The 11,530-nt window shown below is 40.6% G+C and overlaps 1 non-coding gene across 1 annotated transcript; it reads left to right on the top strand.

The window, feature by feature from the left end:
- Positions 1-10,883: 10,883 nt before the first annotated feature.
- On the top strand, positions 10,884-10,956 carry TRNAK-UUU (transfer RNA lysine (anticodon UUU)). Its single transcript has one exon. It is a non-coding gene; the product is annotated as a tRNA-Lys (tRNA).
- The last annotated feature ends 574 nt before the right edge of the window (positions 10,957-11,530 follow it).

The following is an 11,530-nucleotide window of genomic DNA, read 5'->3' as shown; positions in this document are numbered from 1 at the left end:
TCTTCGATTGGGCTGCCCCTCTCCTCAGCGAGGTCATCGCGGACGTCCAGCCCATCAACTGGACAGAGGTCGGATTGGTCACTTCTTTGCAAGGCTATGTTATAGCAGTGTCTGGCCAGGGCTTGGTCTCCCCTGACTTCTCCGACCCCCTGGTTGGTAGGAAATTTTAATTTCAAATGGTAGGTTGACATGACGGCCCAGAGAGCATTGAGGCCAGGTCGGTCGAGGATCGCGTTGTAGACTGACGGCACCTTCACCACCAGGAAGTTCACCAGAGCTCTGGGTTGTCTTGGATATCGATCCGCAGCTACAGTCAAAGTTATTACTCCCTCCACTGGGACAGCATCGTCGGTAAACCCTACCAGAGGGGAGCTAATCGGCCCCAAATGGCCGTCAATGATGGACATTCTTGAGAAGGCGTCGTAGAACAAAATGTCGGTCGAACTTTCATTATCGATAAGAATGCGGCGAACGTCGTAATTAGCTATATTCAAGGAAACTACAACCGCGTCGTTATGAGAAAATTGAACTCCCCAAGCATCTTCTTCAGTGAAAGTTATGGATTCCTCAATCTTTCACCGCTTGGGAGGTCCGGCCAATACGCCGGTCACTCCCCGTCGGGATTCTTCCGAGATGGTGTTGGCAAAATCCATCGGAGGCCGATTGTCTGACCGCTCCATGTCGGCGGCCGTTGCCGAAGGAGGAGGAGGAGGCTGGGAAACTGGGGGCGAGGTCGGAGCCTGAGATCTGGCCGCAGAGGCCGTGGATCACCGTGTGGATGCTCTGCGGGGTGGCATCGGGCGAAGATCTAGCGGGGGAAGAAGGAGAGGACGTCGGAGAAGATGATCGGAGGTGGTCCCGTTGAGCGCTCCTTTAAGAATAAGGGTACTACGAAGACACAGTCCTTCCTCTAGCGCCAATCCTGTTGGTGCAAAAATCCACCTGCATCGGAGAAGCTGGAGTTGAGGGAGTCGCGGTCGCCATCGGGACCTGCAAAAGAAGTCTAAACCAGAGTTGGGGTTGCTCCGGCAAGATCCTCCGACGCTCAAGTCAGTTCTCTGCCTCAACAAGAATGGAGTGCTCGAACGAAAATTTTAGCAGAGTTTTTAGGTAAAGAATGAGAGCTTAGAGAGTCACATATCTGGGGCCCCTCCTTTTTATAAGCGGAGGGAGCAACGAATTGATAGCGACATTTGTAACCGCCTAGTCGTGGGCCGCCCGGGGCCAGGAGGAATTTATTATGAAGAATAATGGGGCGGAGTCATGGCTGTCACCACAGCTTGCCACGTGGAGTCTGTTGCGGAGAGTGGAGCGGCGTCCGTTGTCGCGACTCGCCAGGGAGGGATAGAGCCATGCAGTATCCGTCGCGAGAAGTGGAGCAGAATCATGGTCATTACTGCGGCCCACCGTGTGGAGCCCATTACGGGGAATGATGGAGCCGCACAGAATCCATCGTAGGAGGTGGAGCAGAGTCGTGGCCGTTACTGTGGCCTGTCAGGGAGTCTAGGCCCGTCGACTGAAGTTTGGTTGAAGCACCCGGTGGAGAGAGGTGGTTATCCATCTGAAAGGAGCTCGGATGTTGCTGGTGGGCCGTCTACCGTTGGGGCGCCTTGAGCGTTAGCACTATAGGTGAGGGCCATTTGCTGTAGGAGTCCAGTCAGAGGCTTTCTGTAGATGAAGTTCGGCTCCCGTAGGAGTCCGGACGGAGTTTTCCTGCAGTTGAAGTTGGGGACGAAGTCCGACTCCCATAGGAGTCCGGATGGAGTCTACCTATAGTTGAAGTCGGAGACGAAGTCCGGCTCCCGTAGGAGTCCGGATGGAGTCTACCTGTAGTTGAAGTCGGGGACGAAGTCTGGCTCCTGTAGGAGTCCAGACGGAGTCTACCTATAGTTGAAGTCGGGGACGAAGTCCGGCTCCCGTAGGAGTCCGGACGGAGTTTTCCTGCAGTTGAGGTCGGGGACGAAGTCCGGCTCCCGTACGAGTCCGGATGGAGTCTACCTGTAGTTGAAGTCGGGGGCGAAGTCCGGCTCCCGTAGGAGTCCGGACGGAGTCTACCTGTAGTTGAAGTTGGGGATGAAGTCCGGCTCCCATAGGAGTCCGGACGGAGTCTTCCTGCAGTTGAGGTCGGGGATGAAGTCCGGCTTCCGTAGGAGTCCGGATGGAGTCTTCCTGCAGTTGAAGTTGGGGATGAAGTCCGGCTCCCGTAGGAGTCCGGACGGAGTCTACCTATAGTTGAAGTCGGAGACGAAGTCCGGCTCCCGTAGGAGTCCGGATGGAGTCTTTCTGCAGTTGAAGTTGGGGACGTAGTCCGACTCCCGTAGGAGTCTGAATGGAGTCTACCTGTGGCCGTGAAGAATCTGGTCGATGCTGGTGGGGGTTTATCCGTCGGCAGAACTCGGGAATGCTGCGGAGACTCAGCCGCAGGAGAGAAGTCGCCCTGCTGGTTGGACGTCGGTAGAATCCCCGAGTGGTCACTCCTAACATGAACTTCGGCTGGGAGGTATTTTATACGCAACACATACCTTACCTAACAGTTATTGATGAGTGCAAACCGATAAGTGGACAACACTTTGTCCATTGCTTCTTTAAGCAAGATGCAGTGGGCTTGATCTCCAAGTCCTGTGGCTTCACCTAACAGTTATTGATACATTTCTTAGTTAAGTCAGACCCATCGTTCACCAGCAGATGTAAAGCCGTCATTGAGACCCTCACCTAACAATTATTGGATCCAACCCCATCTCTATCTCGGAACATCATATGTCAATAGAGTGATTGTACCTTCCCGATGCAACCGAATCACTGTAACCGATCGAGAACGATCAACGCCGGAAAGGCATCCGCATCTGTACAATGATGGAAGACCTTTAGACTTAATATTTAATTAGGAGATTTGGATTTAGGTCTCTTCTAAATCAACAGATCTGACATCCAACTGATTAAATTAGGTCAGTACATCAATAGTAACCTAACACGAAACTGAATCTCCTAAAATGGCCAGATAAGTTAAGATGCATGGGAGTCCCCCCGTTGCTTTCTTTAGACACCAATCAAAATTAATCAGATCAGACAACAGAATCAATTAAATAACCATCATCCAAATACTTACCTTAGATATCAAATTGGTCGATTAGAATTGATAAGATTAACCTATTAAAACGGATCCAAACTATTGAACTAAATTCGATCTTGAGTCAATCAACTCACATCAAAATGTGAATCGATGCGATCAACTACAACTAAAGTCGACTTTGAGCTCCTTTGGTCTAATCCTAATCATCCATCGATTAGGTTCAATCAACTGCTCAAAATCGAAAATAAATTCTAGCTTGATCTAATCAATTAGATCCTAATTGTAGTTTGTCCATTTAGACCTAATTTGTTCAATCCACACCCACATACAACAACATAATTTCAGATCTAAAAATAATTTTTAGATTATGTTTCATTACATGCAATTAATGGCTAATGATCCTGAATCTGTTTCAAATCTAAATTCAGTTTCATATATCAAATATATGTAGCTTCAGATCTAAATCAAATATGCATCACATATATATTAATTTTAGATCTAAAACTAAATTTACACATATCCAATATGTATAAAATCAAATCTGAAATAATGATCAAAATATTTTAAAAATACTTTTTCAAAAATTAATTCATATTAAACTAGGACAATCTTTACAATATAGGGGGTAAACCCTATATCAGAACAACCTTATATCAGTTTGATGTAAACTTTTAATCATTCTAATTTTAGATCTAAACTCAAAATAAACATATCACATATGCTAATTCTCAAATCTAAAAGATTTGATTTAATTATTTCATAAACAGTTTTCAAAATTGATCAATCTTGTGCTAGGACAATCTTTGCAATATAAAGGATAAACTTTGTACCAGGACGACCTTATATCAGTATAAAATTAATTTTAAATTATTAATACTTTCAAAACTAATCTAAAAATTATATTACATATGTTTTCAAAATCTGTGGCTCTGGTACCACTGTTAGAAAATCGGAAAGGCAGCATATATAGATTTCAAAATTTTGAAAACAGGCAGCAGAAAAATAAATGGGTTAAACCCTTTAACCCCACATGTAAGATATCAAATCTAAACCTACTCTAGCCCAAGAGAAAACACATATCAATAATCTAGAATTTAAAAATAATTATGAGATCAAATCTCATTACCTTTATGCGGATAGAAATTCATCGCTTTTGATGATCTTGGATTCGTAGAAAGTTGAGCCGCACACATGTCCAACCTCTACGATTATCTACCGGGATCGATCTCGAACTTCTTTCTCCTCATAGAAATTTTTTTTTAAAAAAAAATCTCAATCTTTGAACTTTGATCAACATCTTTAATCTTAACTGCGAGATCAACTCCTTGATCTGCAGCCTTCTTCTTCTTCTCTTTGATCTACAATCTTTAAGTCACCAACACTGCTTTTAGACGTGTGGAAGAGAGGCACCCATCTTTTGGGCATGGAAAGGAAGAGAGGGAGGAGAGGAGGCATGGAGAAGGAAGAAAGAATTTTTCTTGATAAAAAATTCAACCACTTAAGAAACCCTAAAGTCCTCCTTTTAAATAGACACTACCCCGACACATATGAGGAATTCAATCAACTTAAAAAGATAGATCCTTATCTTATAAGAATTTTTTACCTTTTTCAATCTAATTTATGTCAAATAAAATCAAATATAAATAGTAATTAATCAATCTCTTAAAGCATGTACAAGAGGCATCATGGAATATTTGTCGGGTAGTTGGGGTGCCAACTCTGGGTACCCCACAAATGGAGTTGGCACCCCACAAATGGATCTCTAGCCAAAAGAGATAGGGCGTGGACCCCACTCTCTCTCCACCATGCCATGACACATAAGAGGGGGTGGGCTCCTCAAGGATTTGGCGTTCAAAATTTTTTAAAAAGAAAAGGATGCGCCACCCAATCTTCCATCTATTCCACATATACACTTAGAGATAATCAAGAGATAAAAAAGAGATAATATTAGGATAATTATGCCAACTAATTGACTTAATCAAATTTTTTTGGGCTCACAATTAAGAGCTCAATTAAATTCAAATGGATTTAAGTTAGGTTCAAGGCTATGAACTTAATCAAATCGAAGTACCGAGAAGAATTAGGTTTAATCGTATGCTAGCATGGTTTTCATAAACCAAATAGGATTTCAATAAATCCTAATCCAATTGAAACTTTATAAGCCCAATTGGCAAACTTGAGATTAAATCCCTTAATGTATGATCTCATAGGTTCCATTCTATCTGATAATGAAATATATTGTGATCTCTGTCACAATATCATCGAAACTCTTTTCGATGGAATGGAACATTTCTAATTCTATCCTTCGAGGACCATCGATTATCAAGATGACGTCCAATGAGTCTCATAATCTATCAGTGACATCTAGCAGTATGTAGTGACAACCTAGTAGAATGAAAGTACGAACCCTTATGTGCAGTTATCATATAATTCAGTCCTTCTATCATGAGTCCTGACTTGATGGAAGTCATGGAGAATTCATCAGATCCCATCATCAGTCATATGCAAAATTGGCTCGACTCGAGTTTATTAATGAATTTCGTGAAAACTCTTTTTCGGTATTCACACTTATTTTGGCCAAAGACTTTCTGAACTCAGTCTCGCAAATCACATAGAACTTCTCTTTTTCTACCAAAATCAATAGATTCTATTTAGGTGTATTCTACTCAGCAAACCTGAACCTACTGAAGCCAACATACACAGCAAAAATTCAAATGGCTAGGGACTAAAAGAACGTGCAGTCAAATCTAGTAGCCTCACTGCGAATAGTCAATGATACTGCAGGTCAAAGGATCACTCACACCACTGCAACATTGAGAAAATCATTGATGAGTGAGTAGACATCCATGTGGTTCTCGTGTTGGTCACGCTCAGTGCAAATTATTCTCTAACAACCACCCACACCTTCACCCCAGTGTCTCTGCACCACAGATCCAAGACTCATCTACCCATAAGGGAGGTGAACCATACACCGATCTCAAATGAATTGATCACTGTTCTCCGTGATGATCTATTGATCGAGAGTATTTAAAAATTAATCACTAATTAATATATATCTCAAATTCTTGACTCTTTAAGAATATACAAAAATCATCTTTGTTAATTTATAGGATAAATCATGGACATATATACATGATTAGAAAGAAAAAACTCTTTATTGATAAAAAGATTACAAGTACAAGTTTAGACCATGTAAGTACATAATGTATCAACCAACAATTGACTTCTAAGGCACAAATCTAACACCAAACATTCTGAATATAAACTGTCAGCTTGTAAGAATTATTAAAGAGTTGTGAGAGCTTCACACTTACAAGCTATGGAATAATTGAGAAACCAACTGCGATATGAAAAAAAAAAAAGAGAATGTTATATTACGTAAAAGAAATTTCTATCTTACTGTTATAATAAATCACCATACTTTCTGTCATCCGTAACCTGAATTATGACTCCCAAAATATCATAATATGCCATAAAGGAAAAAAATGATGAATATATATGAAAATAGAATTATGACATCTCTTTTTAAAAAATATGACATCTCTTCATAAAAATTATGATATCTCGATACTAAACAAAAAAATTAAAGACATTAATCCCTCCTACCAATATTTTCTGTCATTCGTGGTCTGAATTTACGCCATGAAGAAAAAAATATGATGAATATATGTGAAAACAGAAATATGACATTTCTTCACAAAAATTGTGACATCCTTTCAAAAAAATTATGATACCCCAACACTAAATAAAAAATCGAAGGCATTAACCCCTCCTATCAATACTTTTTATCATCCGTGGCCTGAATTATGACTCCCAGAATATCATAATATGCCACGAAGAAAAAAAGATGATGAATATATGTAGCAATAGAATTATGACATCTCTTTTTAAAACTTATGACATTCCTTCACAGAAATTAGGACACTCCGGTACTAAACAAAAAATCGAAGGCATTAATCCTTCCTACCAATACTTTCTGTCATCCATAGTCTGAATTATGACTCCCAAAATATCATAATACGCCATAAAAAAAATATGGTGAATATATATGGAAACAGAAATATGATATTTTTTCACAAAAATTATGACATCCGACATTAAAAAAAATGAAGGCATTAACCCCTCCTAAATAAAAAATTATAGGCATTTTGTGAATCGGTATCGTAAATTTTATAAAAAATATTATGACATCCCTCTTTAGGTATGAATTTTAAAATATTATATGGATATTGTATAATTTTAAAATATATTAATCTATAATATCATATTGTAATTTAAAATGCTCAAAATAGGCTTTTACTGAATAAAAATGCTTATTTAAAAATGCTCCCTCAACAAATAGTATACCTTCTGAAAAATGACAAAATGCTCATTGTGGAATCTCTCTCAAGAGGAGAGTCTCCATCTAAAGAACGAGGCCAACCACGGAGATGGTCCGGTCGAGTTTCTTCGATTGTTCGAATGAAGAAAATGAAAAAAATGTTGGTCGCCGAAGTGGAGGAAAGATAAAGAGGTATTTTGGAAGAGAAGATGGAGGAAGAAAAAAAAAATGCTGAACACCGAAGTGAAGGAAAAACAAAGTGGAGGGAAGATGAAAAAATTTCAACTCGACTTTTCTTTCCCTCTCTCTCAATAGGCATCTTTTTTTTTTTGCCGAGCAATGGGGGCAAAAGTGTTTTTTCATTATTTTGAAAAAATTAAAATTAATGATGCCGTAGAGCATCAGGCTATAGTCCGTGAAAAAATAGGAGCCATCACATCATGCCATATGAGTGCTACGTGGACCAACCAAACGACATGGTATGCTCCACATCGAAAGTTCTACACGGACGGTGGTGTACAAAGAACTACTCATCTACAAAATCCCATCTGACCCCAATAGAGTGGACTTTACTTGATCCATAGCAAACTCGGAGCAAGTATTGCTAATGATAAAATCCACCAAAAACTCAATCTGGATATATATATATATATTGTTGCGGCCAATCTTCTCGTCGTCTGGTCGCCGGGAACGAGCACCTACAAAGAAAAGTCCACACTGACGGGAGATGCCTCCGGTGGGGACCCTCCGACGGTCAAGTCAGAGAGGAGACTAGGCAACAGTAGAGAGGAATTAGGGAACTCAGCGGTGGAGAGAGCGAGAGAGAGAAAGGACTCTCCCCTCAAGCTGCTGCCTTACCTCATTTTATAGTATGAGGTGGTATAGTTCCGCCGTCGGTGATGTAGACAACTGAAGAGTTGTCAAATCGTCGGGGGTTGTCATATCGTTGACGAGCTGACAGGTCCTAGGAATTAATTCGCATCCTTGGCAGGACGGCGCCCCAGGTTGCTGGCCACGCCCCCTGGCGGTTGCACGGCATGTCCTTGACAGGACTGCAGCCCATGCCGCTCGTTCGGCGCCTAGAAGGGCCAGTAGAGGTCGGACGTCGGTTGTCCAAACCGACAAGGAGTCGGTGGTGTCCCACCCGACAGGGAGTCGGTGATGATCGGAAGCAGTGTTGGCCTGTTAGGCCGACACGCTCTGATCGGACGTGATCGGTGGCTACTGTTGGTATTGTCCGTCGTCAGATGGGCAAGGTCGGTCGGTCCATCCTCGAGGATGGGTCAGCTCGGGACCCGTCGGTGAGTCGGCATCGAGGATGGGTCGGTATCGTGACCCGTCGGTGAGTCGGTGTCGGTGAGTTGGCATCAAGATCGATCGGTATATCCCAACATATATATATATATATATATATATATATATATATATATATATATATATATATATATATATATATATATATATGTATGTATGTATATGTATATATATAGCTCTCCATAAATTCTCTCTGAGACGAAAAAAGATGGTTTAAATGCAAAAGGTTTTGTGGCTTCATCCAATCAGATCCATCCGACAAGCCTTATCGAACTCAACTCATCTTACTCCATTTTGAGAGGCTAATGATAACAGCTGACCCACCCCACACTCAAATCTGTTGCCATCCCCGACCCCTAAACCTTAAGAGAAGCACTTTAAAGGATGAATATCATGAAAAAGATGCCTATCTTGTTCGGAAACGCCGGTGTTAGCTCACCAGAGGAAATATTTCTTACGAGAAAGGAAATATCTTGGCCTGCAACATTTTGGTTTTCTTGTTGGGAAAAGTAAAAGATTTTTGTTCTTTCTTTTTTTGGTAGGAGGAACAGATGCTTTCGAGTATAGAGACAGAATATAACCTGTTAAAGAAGTGCGGCGTGGTTTTGGAAATTTCTGTAACAGCACTAGACTTGCTGTCCCACCACATGTTGGAGCAAATTCCATAGCCTAGTACAGTGGCACTTTGCATTACTTTACTACTCCGAGTGGCAAAAAGAAATTAACAATTTTTATTTCTGTTTTAGAAAAAATGATGGGAATCCGAAATGTCGTCCCAGCACATTGGATTGCGAGAGCGATACCAACGAACCAATCCATTTTTTTTTTTTAAGAAGGAAAGAACCACGAAAAAAATAAAAAGGTCTCAGAATTAGAGTCCTTAAAACTGCACTCCAATAGCATCAGCTAACAAAATATTTTGAAAGAGAGCAACCACTCCAAGTTCCATCAGCGTTAAGAGAACTATAGCCGAAGATGCAGAGAAACCGGTTGGCCATAAGTTGCTAAGCATGTGGACTCCAACCTTTCAAGGAAGCGTCAAAATTCTAATGAGATAAACTGAGAGATGGCTGAAGGCTTTAAATAATACAAAATCATGAGAAGAAGAACCTCCCAGAGTTCTATAAATTTGTGCAAGTTTATCTTTTGTTGTTTTCCCTATTTCTAGCTGCATTGTGAGTTGTGGCAAATAAAAGCATAACCATGCAGTATTGTTTTTTAAAAAAGTCTAGCTGGAAAAAAAGAATTGAATTGAGAAGGAAAGTCTAACCAGAAATGGATTTTAAATTTAAATTATAAGAATGATTTCATTGGGGTCAAGTGAGTCACAAATTTGAGATCCATGGTGGTTTCCTATCAAAATTTGGAAGATAGTGAACAAGGTGGACTCCTCTCAAGGAAAGTTTTGGGTTTGGATCTTAAATGATGTATGATGTCTTTTAAGTATTTGGATCCGTGTAATTCAGCTTGGTTAGGTCCCCCCTCCTTTTCTTTCAAGAAAACAAAAAAATAAAAGAAAGAAGGAAAAAGTAGCTCTGGCCTTAAAGTAAGTTATTTTAATTTGTTTGTACATATCAGTGAAACCAAACCAATAAGCTTCATTCGAATTTATATCAACTTAATCAGTTAGCGCATGTTTGTAGATAAATTGCAGGCAAACAATGGCCACAATTTAAGAAGAGCAATAAATATTAGAATTGGTGTTTTGTGAAAATGTTCTCTTAGTAAAAACCAGATTGCTTTTGTTCAAACATCCAAGGCATTTACAAGCAATAGATAAAAGATATAGTCGGCTTAACAATGAATCTAAAAAAGTAGATATATGATTACTATCGGCACCATAATTAGTTACATACTTGTGGATTCCTTTCTTTGTATATGTGCCTTCGATTCCTGATAAATGAAAAGAGATGGACCAAATACTAAAATAAAGTTAATAAGACTTGAAGCTACAACCATATGGTATTGTTGTGAATGTCATTTTACTGTTTAAATTATTTTATATTTGAAAAGAAAACGTGAGTGGGCTTAGCGACTCCAGCAACAATTGCACAAGCTACTACAGCATAGAAGAATCATCTCTCAGTATATTTATAATGGAAACTCGTGCTGGGTAAAGCGCACTTTTATTTTCCCTTTAATGGAGATTAAGTCTCAGTAATTGCCACACATTGCTCTGCCGTCTTAGCTCAGCCGGTAGAGCGCATGGCTTTTAACCATGTGGTCGTGGGTTCGATTCCCACAGACGGCGTTTGGTAGCGTAGTTTATAACAAAATATTTTTCTACCGTACCCTTCTTTTTGTTCAAATACGTCACCTTCTTGTCGGCCACTGGCTCTCTCTCTTTCACCACCCCCATCCAAAATCAAAGCAGTACCCATTTCCTTTTTCCGTTCCCCTGAATCCACGCTAACTCCATGGCTTAGATCTTCTCGCCCAGTAATGATCATGAGAGCGATACGATTGCATTGCAAATAGTAGTTTTGTGCAAGAAAGCATGAAGACTGCCATCGATCTTTTTCAATACCTTTGGTTGGAAAATTGCATTAGTTGCCGGTGGCCATGGTCGCATTTATATTGAAATTGATTGATTGAAACCAACCGTGTCCTCAGTCACAAGCAAAACCAATAATGCAGGTGGCGGAGCCATGCAGACGTGTCCAGATGTTAACATTTGCACCACCTGTCTTACTAATACAGTTGGGATGAGATTGTAGTCAATGGCAACCGGCTGTTTTCAAGCTTTGTGGTCCTTCTGCATTGGATGGATACACGTGAGCACTTAAAAACCAAACCCAGAGCCGCAAACAAAAAGAGCCGGAGCC

This window comes from Elaeis guineensis, chromosome 1 (genome assembly GCF_000442705.2).
Source record: "Elaeis guineensis isolate ETL-2024a chromosome 1, EG11, whole genome shotgun sequence".
NCBI lineage: Eukaryota > Viridiplantae > Streptophyta > Magnoliopsida > Arecales > Arecaceae > Elaeis > Elaeis guineensis.
The sequence above is the reverse complement of the archived record's forward strand: the minus strand, read 5'-3'. Positions and strand labels throughout refer to the sequence as shown.